This window comes from Ambystoma mexicanum, chromosome 1p (assembly GCF_040938575.1).
Source record: "Ambystoma mexicanum isolate Mex_15411 chromosome 1p, UKY_AmexF1_1, whole genome shotgun sequence".
NCBI lineage: Eukaryota > Metazoa > Chordata > Amphibia > Caudata > Ambystomatidae > Ambystoma > Ambystoma mexicanum.
The window spans coordinates 374,793,562-374,810,051 of NC_090921.1; the positions used below are offsets into that span (position 1 = coordinate 374,793,562).

Sequence of the window (16,490 nt, forward strand, 5' to 3'; positions counted from 1 at the left end):
GCCTGATCAGCTTGCATCAAGGTTTGACATTGGGTCTGATGCGTCAGCCGACCCAGAACTGAATGCAGGTACTGTGACACTGAACTGCCCACTCTGTCCACCCAAGGGCACTGGTACGGTCACGATTGATCCTGTGTTCAACCCAATATCCTTTTTATGCTACTACATTACCTACCACCCCTGAAACTATGCTCTGACTGCTGCTTTCTTCAGTCTGTTGCATCTTCTCTGTTCTTTTCCTAGGGGTGGGTTTTTGTATATTAATCCCATTTCATTCTACTTGCAAATGGTGTGTTTTATTAAAGTGTTTATATTTGTATAGAACCTTGATTGGACATTCCCTTTGTTTTGAACTGTGATACTGTGCTGTTTGGGTCATTACTGGTTCACCGTTACACCCCTCTAGAGAGTATAGCCTTCCCTCGGCCCGTGTTACCACAAAAGGCAAAAGGGGTGTATTTCTTGATTGTCCCCCTGTTTTACCTTCATGATTGCGTTGTGTTTTGTAGAAGTGTGAGGGTTGAGTGGGTCACTTTACCCCTACTCGTCCTTGTGCTCCTGTGAGGCAGAATCCAATTCGTCACAGCGGTGGTCCACGGTGTCAAGCACCACCTAGCAACGCAACGATCCCCCTCCCTCCCTGTTCTTTGGCTTTTCACTTACTCTATCCCCTCTTTCTGCCTCTCCCGCTCTGCACCCCCTCTTTTTCTTCGGCCTCCACCTCTCTCATTTCCTCGTGCTGGCTCCCTCTCCCTGTCCCCTTTCTCTGCTTCAATTTTCATCCCTCTCTTCTCTCTCCTCTCTTCTCCCCTCTCTTACACACCTCTCTCTCCCCCAGCGTACAGTTCTTTGCTGACTAGTCAAACACTGCGCTTCCAGGATTCCCCGCTGCGTCAGCAGTCCAAGCATTGGGCCAGCAGAAAAGCAACACAAAAAAAAGACGGAGAAAGGGAGCAAAGAAAAGCGTGAGAGAAAGTGCGTGCGTTGTGGAGCGAGGAAGAAACGCAACCTGAGAATCCCGGGAGAAAGAGGTGAGTGGCTGCCCCGGGACATACCCACTACACCCAGTTAGAATGGCGCGCTCATCCTGGGCGGCGATGGTGAGTGCAACTCAAGCGGCAGTGGGTGAGTGGGTTTGGTGAGTGCATGGGCAGAGTGGGTTATCAGGCAGGGTGGTGGTATGGGTGTGTGGGTAGTGAATGTAAGTGGGCAGTGATGGCGAACGGGGACAGGAGATGAGCTGACAGCCCCCATCCCATCTCACACTTTGTTTGGCACACGCTTCCACCTGGCGGTGGTCGGTAACCTTGGAGACGTTGCTGCAGTACTGCAGCCCACTGCAGCACAGTGCACCGATCGCATGGCTGCCCCCCCCCCCCCCTCACCCGCCTAACGCAGCAGGACTGGTGCAGAGTACACCACTGGGGGAGCTTACTGTAGAGCGGCATGCCGGGTGACTGCAGCAGCGCCTGGCACGAGACGCTCACAGCGTCTTCTCGTTCTGCAGTGCCCCCAGCTGTTGAGATGCTCTCCTGTGTCATCCAACTTTGGCACTATGTCGAGCTCTCAATTTAGTAGGCGCGAGTTACCCGCCAAGTCTTGTTTTTGAGTTGTTTATTCTGTTGCTGCCAGTTTTCTCGATAACCAGTCGCAGAGGGCAAAGGACTGGATGAACCAGAGCTCGCAGGTTTCCCAGATGCATGCAGCGAGAGAAAGCCACCTACTCTCCTTTTTGGTAATTCTGGGAATTGTAGTTTTGTGTTTTCCACTACAAATCACAGAATTCCAAAAAATGGGACCGAATGGTTCTTTAGGCAGTGGAAAAGGCCACCTTGAGAGCTCTGATGAGCTACTCACGGATGGCATAGTTGCCAAGATGACCCATTCCAATCTGTAGTTGCTTATCCAGTCTTGTTTTTTTTCTTTGCATTCTGGGACTTGTAGTCCGAGTTTTGTAATGGGGAAAGTGGAACTACAAATTCCAGAATGCAAAGAAAAAACAACAACACTGGATTAGCACCTACAGATTGGAATGGGTCATGATGGCAACTATGGCCATCACCCCCTTCTATCAGTTCTCCTTACCACCCCACCACACATATCTTCACCCTCAGATTTGAAGCTGCCCCATGGTTGTGCAGGCACTTTACAACCCACCACAATAATGGCACAAATAATGGGCACCACTTCAGTGCTCTGCAAAAGCACCAAAGAGAGAGAGTAAACAAAACATTACATTGATTTCTTATATTGCATTCATGCCCGATTCTGGCCTCTAAGTGCAGGTGTTTTATTTATTTATTTTATTTTATTGTGCATTTGTAAGGTGCTTATACATCCTCCGGCTCAAGTAAGGCAACCTTTTTGGTTAGGCTTACCAAATGACTATCACTACCAGGTGCTCAAGTCCAAATTAATTTAAATGAACAAAGACTACAACTGCAAGAACTAACTCATGTGTTCATTGTCAGGACTGGACCATTGAAGGCCTGTTGTCAAAAACACCTCTGGTTACAGAAAACGTTTGTCTATATGTTACAAATACAGACTTAAATAAGTAGTATTGAAATCACATACATGCATATTTAGGAAGGCAGCCCTATGTTTTTTTTCAGATGTTTTTCTAAAGGGGTAAGGTAACCAGCGATGGAAGAGGTAGTCAGGAGGGATGACTTCTGCTTAAATTTGCTTTCATTGATTCTTGATTTTCCTCCATTTTACTTTATTGCACGTGCATTTTGTAATTGAAAAGTCACTGGCCTACCAAAAACTCAATATGGAACGCCAGATTCAGTACCTTTCGGCTTTTGCTGCTGTCCAGCCACAAAAAAACAGGGCATGTCGCCATTATACCTGTGTGGAAATCTTGACTTCTGGCAGGTTTAATAGTGTACCCCTATATTATTTATTTATTTTGCAATTTATATAACGTGCCGAACCGGAGGCATCTGGGCGCTGAGCTTTACATAGGAGAACAGTACATATAGCAAATTGACAGAGTAGCATCCAAACATTACGATATATGACATGGATACATTAAGGGTGGATGACATGATGCTGTATATGCTGAGCATAGATAGTAATTTCTATAGGTGTTTGCTAACTGGGGAGGATGCCTTAGTTACAGGTTGCCTGATAAAAGAGATGTGTGTTCAGTTGTTTTCTGAAGGTCCAGAAAGAGTCTTCAGATCTTAGTCTAGCTGGTAGTGTATTCCAGTGTTTCGCATTATACTTCACCTGTTCTGTTACCAGCCCAAACCCTGCGCGCCTCTGGCATTTACAGTGCTCCTTTGTTAGTTTTGGCTATTAAGTGGCGCTGAAAGTGCTACCTATAAAGCTGAAACTATTGTCATTAAAATAAGAGCTTTAGCATGAGAGCTTGAAACAGGGGCTTTGTATGCAGTTTTGTTGTATTGCTTTCCAGTGCAGGTTGGCATATGAGGATGGATACATGGTACTTTGACTATGTGTCCCACTCATTTAACGCCCATTGCTAAGTGAAATGTACAGACATTTCCTCCCATTCTCACCCATTTTACTTCCAGCCACACTTGCTTTTGCACTCTTTGGCTGGATTTCTACTGTGTGGTGGATTTGTCAGCCATTTTTAGTTCCAAAATGGCGTCTGCCATCTGTTAATGTGATTTTCAAGTTGTTTGACTTGAATGACGCTTTAAAATATATTTACTGCAGCTTTCAAGTTATGTTACACATTGTACTGTATTTTGAATTTAAAATAAACAAGGTACTGTACTAAGTACGTTTTGGTTTAAAATGGGTCTGAAAAGGCCCATTTACTGATTTGTGGGGGTTGGGCCAGTGGCTAGATATGTAAGCAGTAGCTGATTGGCTGTCAAGTTAGTGATGTTACTATTAGGTGTTTGGCTCTCGAGAATGTGCTTTTATTTCCACACCCATCTGTTTTGTTCCACTGAATCCAGATTTGCAGCCCGAGCAGGGCTCTGGGGCTCAGGGCTGTAGTGAGTCAGTCAACCCGAACTTGCAGTGACTTTCCAATAAGGCCCGTGCTGCACCAAAATGTATTCTTGGTTTCTGTACTTTGCCCAGGATACATACATGTCTGTAAACTTGACCTTTTGTCCAGAATGCGTAGCAGTGCCAGTTAGTCACCCTAATGCGGCTCTCTATGGCAGCATGCAATCCCACTGCCGTACATATATTCCCTGTATTATCCTGCACTTCTGCGAGGACTGGCACTCAAAGAAAGTGGTGGGCATGTATTGCCAGATGGAGGGAGCGGAGCTGGAGTGTGGCAGGAGGAGGCAGGATTTTGGAACAAGTGGGCAATTTCAGAAGGGGGGTAGGAAGCTTGTTCTCCCCGTTCCCCCTGTGCCCAGGACACCGCAGAGCCATGGCAAGGCGGCATGCTGCAAACTCTGAGCGGTAGGGACGCGCAGCCTGCACTTCAAAGAAATACACCACTTTGTTTAATGTCACGACACTCTGAGTGCACATTGAGAAAGTCTGGCTTCTCTCTGTAAATTAGCCTTGTTCTGCTGAAGGTTAGGAGAACACACAGCATTTTTTTGGGTCGAAATGCGAACAGTTCAAAAACACATTCCGAAGCGGCCAACAATCTGTTTGTCTATTTAAAAATAAATTCTGGCATCCAGTTTCTGCTGGGCTGCAAGGCAATGATTGAGTGACTTGCTGTTTCCTCCCAATAATACATTCCACTGGCATGCCTCTTGTATAATTCAAGTTTTTAGGGCAACTGGCTATTTTATATGGGTACATGACCATGTGAAATTGTGATGAGAGTTGTCAACTCGTGCTATGTTTGGGATTGGGCATGCAGCATTTTAATAATGTTCCCTCAGAGACCAATTATTGTTTCTCGCTCTCTAAAAATCGCTGTATAAGCATAGGCGCTCAGATTGGCATCTGATAGGCCACAAGCGTGTAGCTCGTGTTGTCGGCCATGTCAGTCGGAACTCGCAGGTGGACTGCACCCCGTTTTGAAAGCTAACCATCTATAATGTAATGCTGCTGTGGCAGGGGTAAAAAGGGGAGGTCTGAGGGAACATACTAACAAAATTGACAGGCTTCATTGCACCTCACCACACACAAACACATACATGAAAGAAATACATGCAGCGAAAATAACATATGCCCTTCCTATGGTTGCATTATCATGTGATTGTGAATTCCATAATCCCCTGCCATGACCGTGTAAGCAGGAGGATACAGCTTTTAGAAAGGGAAATAGTTGCTAAAAACAATGCATACCACCATGTTATAGGACCTTATTTTCAGTGAGAGGATAACTGTCCCCATGAAACCCCCCACGGTACATGTCTTGGATATCCAGGCATGTGTGGCCGGGATTGTTAAACTGAAGGGTGAAGTGGCGGGACCCTGCTGCTAATTGATTAATATCTGCTACCATTGTTTGCGGCAGCCTGACCACTAAATAGACTGCCTTTGTGTGACCTAAATAAATGGTTCAGTGCACAAATCCTAATAAAAGGGGTTAGTTATGTTCCTAAACCGATTCAGTTCTATGCCATTTCATCAACCGGTGCAAATTGATTTATTTTTATTTTTGGGGGTTCCTTCCCAAACCCCCATCCTCTATTGTTTTTTTTACCTATTCCCGGCTCCCCACCTCTTATATATACGTTCCCACCCCCCCCCCCTATATATGTCGATGAGTTTTTTCGGTAAAATGTACTCGTTAAAAAAAACATTGATATTGCACCCGTCGATGGAAGAGCGTTATACCAACTGATCCAGGGTATTCAGCGTGGGTAGATTGCTTATTGATAATCTCTCTGGGTGTGTTTGTTGCTGAAAGACAAGTAAAAAGCTAAGACTACAGTAACAAGCCAGGGTGCGTACAGAAATGTAACACGATACGGAAGTCCGTCGATAAACTGAAAGTGAAACACAAGTCTGCTTTCCTGCGTCGTGTTATTCCTCATGACGAGGGTGTCAGGTTCAGGCCCCGGCTTTTCTTCTTCATGAATTAAAGCTATAGCCCGGCTCTTGTCTAGTTAACGATCAAAGGCTGGACGGGAGGGTACAGGAAAAGGTTCGAGCTTCACACTGCCTGCCACAAATGCGTGAATGGCTGGAACTCGATAGACCTAAACATCGATCAAAATAAAGCAAACCGATATTTTTCTAAACGTAAACTACTACTTTATAGAATCTCTGAATTCTATTGGTCTCTGGTACACAAAAAAGCATGCATTGGCAATGCAAACAGTTTTGGCTTTTGTGTAGGAATGGGAAAGGCATTTGCCAGGCTCTATTTTAGGGGTATTAACTGGCCACCAGTGGTATCAGCTACGCAATGGTGCGAGTACGTGGCCATATAATATCAGTGCCTGGCAAATGCCTAATACTTATACAGATACCAAAACTGTTGGCTTTGCTAATGCTTGTCTTTGATGTGGAATGACATTCAGCACTGAATGAGATGGAAGCAAATGCATTGCCCTTAGCGCCTAGACACCAGTCGGAACCTCATGTTAAACGCGAGCGCGCGCTCAGTGAGAATAACCTCTTTATAGAGTGAATTGCTTTAAATAACAGGGGTTTCAAGCAAACTCAAAATGTCAAATGTCAGGTTTGAGGAGTTAATCTAATTCTGATTTTCTTTGCGTTCTGGTACTTGTAGTTTAGTCCCTTCTTAATGATAAATCCAGGATTGCATGTACCAGAAATCCAGGATCGGATATTCTGCTCACACCTGACACGCAACTGCTTGAGCGTTTCAAATAAACCTGCATTCTGGAAACTGCTGGCGAATCTTATTAGTTCCTAGCTGTGTCAGGAAAGGCAGGCGCCCTCCCCCAGTTCAATAACCTGACTCAGCTGTTGGGTGTCAATACAAAAAACAAGCAATTACTAAATGAGCTTTTCCTGCAGGTCTATGACCTGGGAGTGACTTTGCCAGATCGAGGAGTGGTTGTTAGTGGAGTGGGATTGTCAGATCAATCCACGTCACTGGGGAAACCACAGGGGAGATTCACAACGTTTTCCCCACTTGTGTTTGTCGCACACACGCAAGTGGAAGAAACACATGCATTTTACGCATGGGATAATCCGTGAAAATAAACCTGGCAGGGTCACAGTAGTGAATCAGCGCACATGCACAATAACAAAATACAGCACACCCTGATTCGCAACGGGAAGCAGTTTGATCTTGGGCTCTTTGCGCTACACTTGGCCTACCCTGTCGCGGGCCAAATTTAGGGGAAAGAGCAATGCTGCTGGTGGCCTCAAAAGACAGCTGGGACAACTGATGTATCCAAAATAGAAATGCTCATGCTTTACCTGAGCATACATAGCAGCATGTCCAAGGTTCTTCGGGAGATGCACATCCGGTATTGCTTATTGCTTTGCATTCTGGAACGTGTCGTTTTGCTTTTAAACTACAAGTTCCACTATACAAAGGCAAAACAAGAACTGGAAGTGCCGCTTCTAACTTCAGGCAAAATTACATTTTGGGGAATTCTGTAGGTCCTTTTTGTGGCTATTAACGTTTTGCTTCCCCCCCTCCCTTTTTTTGATCTCTAGCCCATATGTGGAGGTCAGAGGAAATCCCACTAAAGACCCCCTGCCACGAGAACCCTTTCTAACTCACTAGGGCCTGATTCACAGAAGCACCGTATAACAGCGCAATCCCATTGGGAAATTCTCTGTGAATCAGGCCCTTAGTGTAAATGGTCTCATGGTTGCCCAAAAGGCCTCTGCAACAGGGGCGCTTTCTATGCAACCCATTTTGGCCCTACATTGGCTATTTGGAGTAGGTTGGTGGTAACTATAATTTAGTTTTGGCTTCACCAGGGCTGCAAGCTGATTTATCAGATTGGTAGCCCAATGTAATGTTTTGGCAGCCATTGGGCTACCAATGTTTCTTTTGAAGTCCTGCTATCAGACATTTTGTTTGAGAAGCTTCCGTTATTCTGGAAAAACACAAGGTAGGGTACAATGGATGTCTACATGTGGGTTCTTAGTGAGCCCAGCCATGCACCCTCTATTGTGTTTTATACTAGTATATGCCATGTTCTTGCCCTGGGCTGGCCCTGTCACACCCTGTGCGGATGTTCTGTGGTGATTGGAGGATTTAGGGGCCAACTAGATTGGCTGGCTGGCTGCCTAACCCTTTTCGTTTTAACAATAGAGTGGGATTATTAGGATGACTCACTGCAGCCCCTGTGTGAGTGGGGGGGGGGTATATTTGGGGGAGACCCTAAGCCTACATTTAATTCTATTCAGATTTCCATGGAAGGCTGGTAGTTTTCTTGCCTGTAAGTGGGGGAAGGGCGGAAGCAGTTCGCGCCATTTTTGGACCATTGTTGCATTTTGAGGGCCTGGCCTGGCCTGGCCATGGACCCTGTGTCCTGGGCTTATCTCTGGTCCCCATTTTCGGGTGCTGGGCATCCTTCCTAGGGCTCCCCTGTCCTCCTTGTGGCCATTAACATCGGTTGGGGCAGGCCTTTCATGCTCGGACCATCTACTGGACTTTTTACTTTCAACTTCTCATTTTTCTGCCTTGGTTTTCTCACCTTGGGTATTAAGATTATAATACTCTGCCTCGCTGTCATGTCATTTTTTCGAACGTAAAAGTTTTGAATGGCAAACTTTCGGAACATTTTTGTCGAAATGCCATTCTTTCAAATGACAATTTCTTTGAGAAAAATGTGAAACTGCCGTCGACATGGGTTAGGGTTAGGGTTGGGGCTTGGGTTAGGGTTGGGGAGTGGGAGGGTGGCGTGGGGGTTGTAGGGGCTGGGGGGAGACCCCCTAATATACAATAAAACCTTGCAACGTTACATGGAGCTGTCCAGTTCTGAAATTACAGCACTGGACAGCTCCATCTAACGTTTCAAAGTTACAAAAAAAAAAGCATTGAAATGCTACTTTTAACATGTAAAAGTGCATTTCAATTGAAACCAGTACATGACTATTGTCGACGGATTGGTTTAGATAGAAATGCACTTTGCATGTTAAATATAGGCTGTCACCGTTTTTTCTTCTGAAACTTTGTTTTCAAAACTTTTGTTTTTCGAAACTTTGTTTTCGAAATTATCACTATAAACCCTATGCCTCATCTGATCTTCTGGACCATCATGGGTTTCCCCCATCGTAGTCTTATTCGTGTGTCAGTGTTCTGTGGGTCAGACTTTTTATGTTTCCCTCCCAACGAAGTGAAGGTAATAATTGAATTGGTGATAATAAATTAAACTTTCGAGCGTTTTTAATTACAGTTTGGATGTAAGCATAGGTAACTGTGCACACATCATACGATCACTGCGCCTACAAAAATGTTGAATGCGAAAATGCTGAACCTTTTGCTCTGCATTTCACTTCAAGTATTTTAAGGGGTGGGTTAAGGAAATCAATAAGGAATGGGGAGTTTGGGGATTTGCAGGGTACTTGCGGTGAAAGGAAAAAGAAATCTAGGCAGTTCTGTAAGTCTGCCTTCTGTGCTTTGCCAGGTTCTCCTGCCTTTTTGGAGGCCTCTTTGTCGCTGCGTTTGCTTGTGTGTTGGTGGTTCCACTAGGAAAGGTGATAGTTCTTATCTGTCTTCTGGGTCGTTCACTTGTCCGGGGTGTATTGCTGCCATATCCATACCTGAACCTTATAGAAGCGGGCCTTCAAGGTAAAGTGCAGGTTCATTCAATAAAGTAGCAGGAAAATGCCACAGACTGTGAAGGTTGTCCCATCACCAGTAGTCAGGACCTGTGAAGGTACCACAACTAGAAGTCAGAGAGCCTGGTACACAAAGGGCCTGCCGCAAGAAGGTGAAGGGCACGGGCAGGGCACCACAGGCATCCCAATTGCTGCACCCGCCTCTACTCCCCCACCCCTACACATTTCATTATCAAGTGATATATAAACTCTACTGGTGCTCTGCAAAGGATGAATTCACATTTATGTGAACAGCGATTCAAAGAGCTGGACACAACATAATCACACAGCCACCTACAATGGACGTATGTGATGACTGCGAAAAGAAAATTAGAATATGAAAATGTCTAGATCTCTTTTTCCTTTCACCGCAAGTACCCTGCAGCGCCCCCCCCAAACTCCCCATTCCTTATTTATTTCCTTAACCCACCACCCCCCAAATATACTTGAAGTGAAATGCGGAGCGAAAGGTTCAGCATTTTCGCATTCAACATTTTTGTAGGCGCAGTGATTGTATGATGCGCACCCAGTTACCTATGCTTACATCCAAACTCCAATAAAGGTTCATTTATTTTTAATTTTTTTATTGTGTAAAATTTAGTTTACATTACAAAACTTTTATCACACTTTTTTTTTTTTTAAACTCCATTTCATGACCATCTTCGTTTATTTTCAGCCACCATGTCCATTTGCTTGTTATACTACTCTTTGTCTGTGGGTTCTCTTTCTGCCTCATTATCCTTGTCTTTCAAGATTTTTTCCAGAAAGTTTATGCCTGGCACGAAAATCTGGGATTGTGTCCTTGAATAAAATAGTCCCATCTTTCCTCGTCGTTACTTTGTGTCATTGTTGACATATGACTTTCCAGAATTTGTTTTCTTATTTTTGATACCGCTCTGCAATTTATAAGGAGATGTGATAGTGTCTCTTGTTGTTAGATATCTGTACAAAATCTACAACGTCCTTCGATGGTTCTTCTACAGCCAGTTCTGTTTTTATATTCGTTGGTCGGATAAACTCCTAATGGAATTTTCATTAGTAGACCTCTATGAATATTTGACAGAAATCTTTTCAAATACTCTGGGAGTTCTTTTCTTCTTCTGTGCTCCACGGCCATATTTTGTATGTTTTCTAGTTTCATTTTGGCTTCTCTTGTTGATATCCAGTCTTGTCTGAACAGTTTTTCTTTTACTTTGTTGGGATTTGATTCTAATTCTTCTTCTGACGAATCCAACTCTACTAGAATTTGAGTCCATTCCCTTTTCAAATGATTTAAGTAGGTTGAGCTATTACCTAGCCCTTTAATTGCTAGGATTTTATAGCCCACGGCTGTACTCCCATCTAGTATTTTCCTCAGCAGACTTAGAGATTTCCATTTCATGGTTGCCTCTAGTGACTCTAGACCAAACTCCGCTCTTATCGCTACTATTGGTGTATTCTTCGGTAGTCTCAATAGGGGTTTCCAGAACCCACTTTCCAACTTGGACCAGTTTTCATGAGAGAGGTTCACTCCGGCTTCACTACCATAAGTTAGTGATGGTAGTACTTTTTGTACATAGAACAATAATACAGGCTCCAGGGAAAATTTGCCATATTTCCAATTCATGACTCTGCCTTGCGCACTTAAGTTCTTAACTTTAGCAATCAACACTTCTTCCCAGTTTTTTTCCACACTTGAGATGTTAATTCCGACTCCCAGATATCTTATTTCGGAGACCCTTTCTAATGTATTACCTCCTATCTTCCATGTGAAGTTTTTCATCATGGCGTTGTTCTTGCCATTTACAGTCATGATCTTTGATTTTTCTACATTGATAATCAAGTCGTTTTTTTGCATGTATTTCTGAAGATTATTCAGTAGACGCTGTAATCGATTCTTGTTTCGTCCATTAGGACTATATCGTCGGCATAGCATATTAGCGCCACTTCTTGGTCATTTAACTTCGGGCTAAAGATTCTTATATTTGATGTTATTTCCAGAAGATCTGATAAATATAGTTTAAACAATGTGGCGGCGAGCGGACACCCTTGTTTCACTCCCTTCATTATATTGATGTTTTTCGTTAGGTCTCCTTTTTCATTCAACCTAATTTGTGTTGTTGTTTTTTGGTGAAGTACTCTTATTGGGTTCAGCATCTCAGAAGGACAGTTCAATATTTTTAGCTTTTCCCAGAGCTTTCGTCTATTTACTGTGTCAAATGCTTGACTTAAGTCAATAAACACAAGATGCAGTTCCCTTTTATATGCTACAGCATTTGTTTTGAGCATTGACAGGATAAAAAGATTTAAATCAGTACTAGTTCGCTTCGTGAATCCTGTTTGTCGTGGATCTATTATGCTGTTTATTTTTGCCCACTTAGTTAGGTTCTTCTGCAGGTCTGATGCAAATAGCTTTCCAGTTGTTGCCAGTAATGAAATTGGCCGATAGTTGGTCGGCAAGTCTCGTTGGCCCTTTTTATATATCGATACTGTTATACTTTTGTTCCAGATTTCGGGAATCTTTCTTTGAGACTCTATTGTTTTGAACAACTTACTTATTATCGCTGCCCAAGATTTTGGATCTTTTTTCAGATGGATGTTTGTTAGCCCATCAGGTCCGGCAGCTGAGGAGTCCTTCAATTTTCGAATAGCATACTCTATTTCCGCCTCGTCCATCATTGTCATCCAGGCAACGTCAGTGACTGCCTTCATAAGGTCCGTGTCTTCTAATCTGGCTGCAAATACTTTGGTATAGTGCTTTATCCAGTCTTGTTCAGAAACCCCGCCAATCAATCTGCTTTGTTGGTTTAGTGTGCAATTGTTCATTAGGTCCCATGTGTCTCTGGTGTTTGTATTCTGGAGGGTCTTCAGCATTATCTCCCCTTGTTCTTGTTGTCTTCGGTTTCTGAATTCTGCCAATCAGTTTTTGAATTGGGATCGACTTGTCTTAATCTTCCTTTGTCTTTCCTCTTCCGTGTCTTTTGTTCTTCTCTTGCAGTCTCTTATTTCCTTTCTGAGTTGTTTCCTTCTTTCAACTAGTTGACAACTATAACTGTGCTTATGTACAAGGGCGTCATTCTTTAGCCCCGACTTCTTTATTATGAAAACCTCCAAGAGGGTTTCATAATTGAGGTGATCGAACCAGGGCGTGTCTGTTTCACTTAGGACCCCTTTCAATGATCGAATGTCTTTCTTTGTTAACCTTATTCAATTTATCGACGGGTTCAATTCCACTGTGTGTATTTTCTCCAGTTTTTTCAATTTATTTGTACTCCACCATGTCACTTTAAGGATTTTATGATCGCTATCTTCCTGTTCAATAATTTCGAGGCTTTTTATTTCTTTTTGTATGGTTGAGGATACCCAGATGTAGTCAATTGTGGAGGATGCTTGACCATTTGACCATGTATGGGCGCCTGGGATGTCCCCCGTTATTTGACCATTTAACATATGTAGGTTAAAACCTTTTGACATTTGTATCCATCTGGAGGCCTTCGAGTTTCCCAACTTTAACGCATCTAACTGTGTTATCCCAGTTGTGTTTAGGCATTTTATGTAAAGGTCTCCACATATAATTATTTGTGTTTGTGGATTTACTCCCAGTCTGGCAATTATTATTTCTATTATTGCTTCTATAAGTTGGTCAGTTGATATTCCTACTGGATTCCAGTACACATTTAGCACTGTTATGGACGATGTTTCCTCCTGCTTATTGGTGCTATTATTTTCTAGTGTTAACCATTGGACAAAATTCGTCAGGTTGCCTTTGTCAATTATTCTCCATCTACTCCCCTTCCTTATTAGAGTTAATAACCCCGCTGATGGTCTTCCTTCACTTCCTCTTATCGCTGGGTTCATGCATATGTCAAAGTTCCTACTTGCAGGGAGTTCGCTTATCCAGGTCTCTTGTAGACAAATTATTGTTGCAGTGTTTAATAGGGGGTTTTCTTTATTCATCAAGTGATTGAATCCCTGTGTGTTCCAGGAGATCAATGTTTCCTCGTCCGTTGGATCATTCTCATTTTGCTATTGATTAGTTACTTCTGATGATAGGGAACTTGCCAGCCATTGCCAATCTTTTTGAAGCTCTACTTCTCTCTTCAGGTTGTCTTTTTTATTTCTCATTTTTTCCTCTCTGATTTTCCCTGCATCTAGTTCATCCTCTACCATCTTAGTTTTCGAGTTTGCCACAGTTATTCTGAAGTTTTCTTTCTGTCAACTTTTCTCCGTTTTATTCGGTACCTGGGAAGTTTTTGTCGTCTTTATATGGTCTTGACTGGGTAATTCAGCTTTCTTGTCCTCCCCGTTTTTAAGTCTGACAATTTCTCGGACTTCGTAGCCGCGTTTTAGTAGCTCTTTTCCTTCTCTTAATATTAGTTCTATATCTGAGTTCAACTTCAAGTGTAGGACCACTGTGTCTACTCGATTTTCATCTGTGTATTCGACCACAGCAATATCTTGGTTTCTTATTTTTTTTAGTCTGTCCACACAGTGTAGTTGAGACATCACATTTTTACGATTCAGGTTTTTATCCTCATTCTCTCTGAGCAGATTTTCTATTGATACCTTATTAGATGAGTTGGCCATTTCTTTTTTTGGGTTTTGGATGTGTCTCTTTTCGTGAACATCCCTCGGGCTCATACCAGGTTGCTTTGGATTCCATGCTTTTGTAATCTTTCTGGAGGATTCAAGTTTTAATACTATCTCCTTTTTCTGAGCTCTTTCCTTATTTATTAGTTTTCTTTTTTCGTCCATTGTTACAAACCCTGGATGTTCTGTGGTCTCGTCTACATTTTGGCCCAAGTGCGAACTCTCATCATTGCTTTTCTCTCTTTGTATAAGCCTTGTTGCTTTCTGCCTTGTTTGGGGTGGCTCGTCCTCTTCCATAGGATTAGGTAATGAGCTGTTAACTTCCTCTTCGATGTAAAAGGAGGTATCTTCTATTAAATCTCTTGTTCCGTTTAAGGAATCTGAATCACTTTCTTCCTCGTTGTTTATGAACTTCACCTGCCTTTCACTTTGTGTCAAGGCCTCTCGTGAGGGTTGGCCTTTTTCTTCGCTCGTTGTTTGTCTTGTGTTAAGAATTCCAAAGTTGATGTTCCTAATGACAGTGCGAGTGCCTAGTTGGTTACTCTGGTCGGTTATTTTGATTTTCAGATTACATGGTTCTTTTCCCATTTCTTTTTTCCTTTGTATTGATTTCAAGCCGGGGCCTTTTTTTTTGGGGACCCCTGTCCTTGAGATGAACCAAACACAGGATATAGGTCATCCTTTATCATGCCAGTATTGTTTTTCCCATTAGCCCCCACTTCAATCAACGAGTCGTCGATGTTGGGGCTTATTTTACTCTTTCACGATTCCAGTCTTTGAGCATTCATAGCCTTTTCCTGTGGATGTGACTTTTCATCTCCAATTCTCATGCTTAGTTCTTTAGAGAGTCCGTTCGTACCTGTATCAGGTCCCTCGCGTCTTGCCTCTTTGTTAATTTTTTTATTTGTTGTGGTTTTCGAAATTTGCTGACGATTATTAACATTATGGAGAACGGTATCATGCTGATCTTGTACATCGTCTCTAACTTCTGTTTGTCTAGCCGGTTTTATTGTGCTACGTGATTGTTCATTTCGCTCTGCTTTTTCAACTGTTTTCCGAATCCATTTTAGAGATTCTAGCATTGCATTAGTTAATTGGTCTTTCTCGTGTCTTTCACCGCTCACCAAGTCAAATAACCTTTGTTGCCAGGCAGCTGAATTTTCGGCTTCGTGATTTAACCTTGCATCTATTTTTAAGGCAGTGATTTCTTGTGCTGTTAGCTTTGTTCCATCAATGCTAAAAGTGCGTTTTTATCCTTAACATTTTCACTTATTGATTCGTACAGTTTCATATATGGGGCCAATGAGATTGTTAAAGCGGCCATAACGTTGTTTTGTAGTTGAATTCCTGTATCCGCCTGCGAGTTACAATGGGTCGTAGGTAAGTCTTTGTTATGCATACTCGCATTGTGTATTTCTGTTGATTTTTTATTGTTTCTTCGATTGCTTTCACCATTTGATCCCATTCTTTGAGGAGAGGAGTTTGGCTCATCTGTTTGTGTCGAAATTGTTGCTTGCTGGACCCTTGTGCAAGACTTTTCTCCATCTTTGGTGAATTCAGTGGGAATGCGGCTCTTGGAGGCAAAAGTTGATTGTAAGCATCTTTTGCCCAGAGGTGAAAATATCAATGTGCCTGCGTCATCTTCATTGAAGGCCTGCCCTGGCCCTACTCCTATTTTTGGATTTTTCAGTAATTGATTTACTTGGGAGGGTATTTGGTCTGGCTCCGAGATCTTTTAGTGGACCGCGTGGAGGCGTTTGGCTGTTTTCTAGGTCAGGTATGTTTCTTTTTTCCATAAAAGCACCCTTTGTTGTATTTCCTTCCATTGTTTTTATAAATTGTTCCCTCCACTCTTGTTCACCAATCTCTTCAGCTATTGAAGTTTCTTGATTTCGACTTTTCTCATTAAACCTTTTACCTATTAAGGGTGAGTGTTGTTTACTCTTTGCTAGTTGAAGAAGACGGTTCACTTGTTTGTATGACCCAGTCCCATCTTTCTGCGAATAACATCTTTTCTGTGTTTTTTGTTTTAACAAGGACTCTAATTTTCTGTATTCGTTTTCATTCGGACCTGCAGCCATAATTGACCACTTATTATTTTTTTTAATCTTTTTATCATCCTGGTTATTCACTCCTACTTTTGATGTAATGATATTCGAGTCCTCGCAGATTATGTCACAAGCATTTCCTTCGTTTTCTTTCGTGTTAATCGTGACCTCTTGACTAATTATGTTATTTGTTTTATCGTGATTTTC

At 42.7% G+C, this 16,490-nt stretch overlaps 1 protein-coding gene across 1 annotated transcript in view; it reads left to right on the plus strand.

Annotated features, from left to right (window-relative positions):
* Positions 1 to 844: 844 nt before the first annotated feature.
* HAPLN4 (hyaluronan and proteoglycan link protein 4) overlaps positions 845 to 16,490 on the plus strand; it is an 805,823-nt gene continuing 790,177 nt past the window's right edge. The window contains exon 1 of the mRNA XM_069649117.1: positions 845 to 1,031. The gene's annotated coding sequence lies outside the window, so the exon portion shown is untranslated. The remainder of the gene's footprint in view (positions 1,032 to 16,490) is intronic.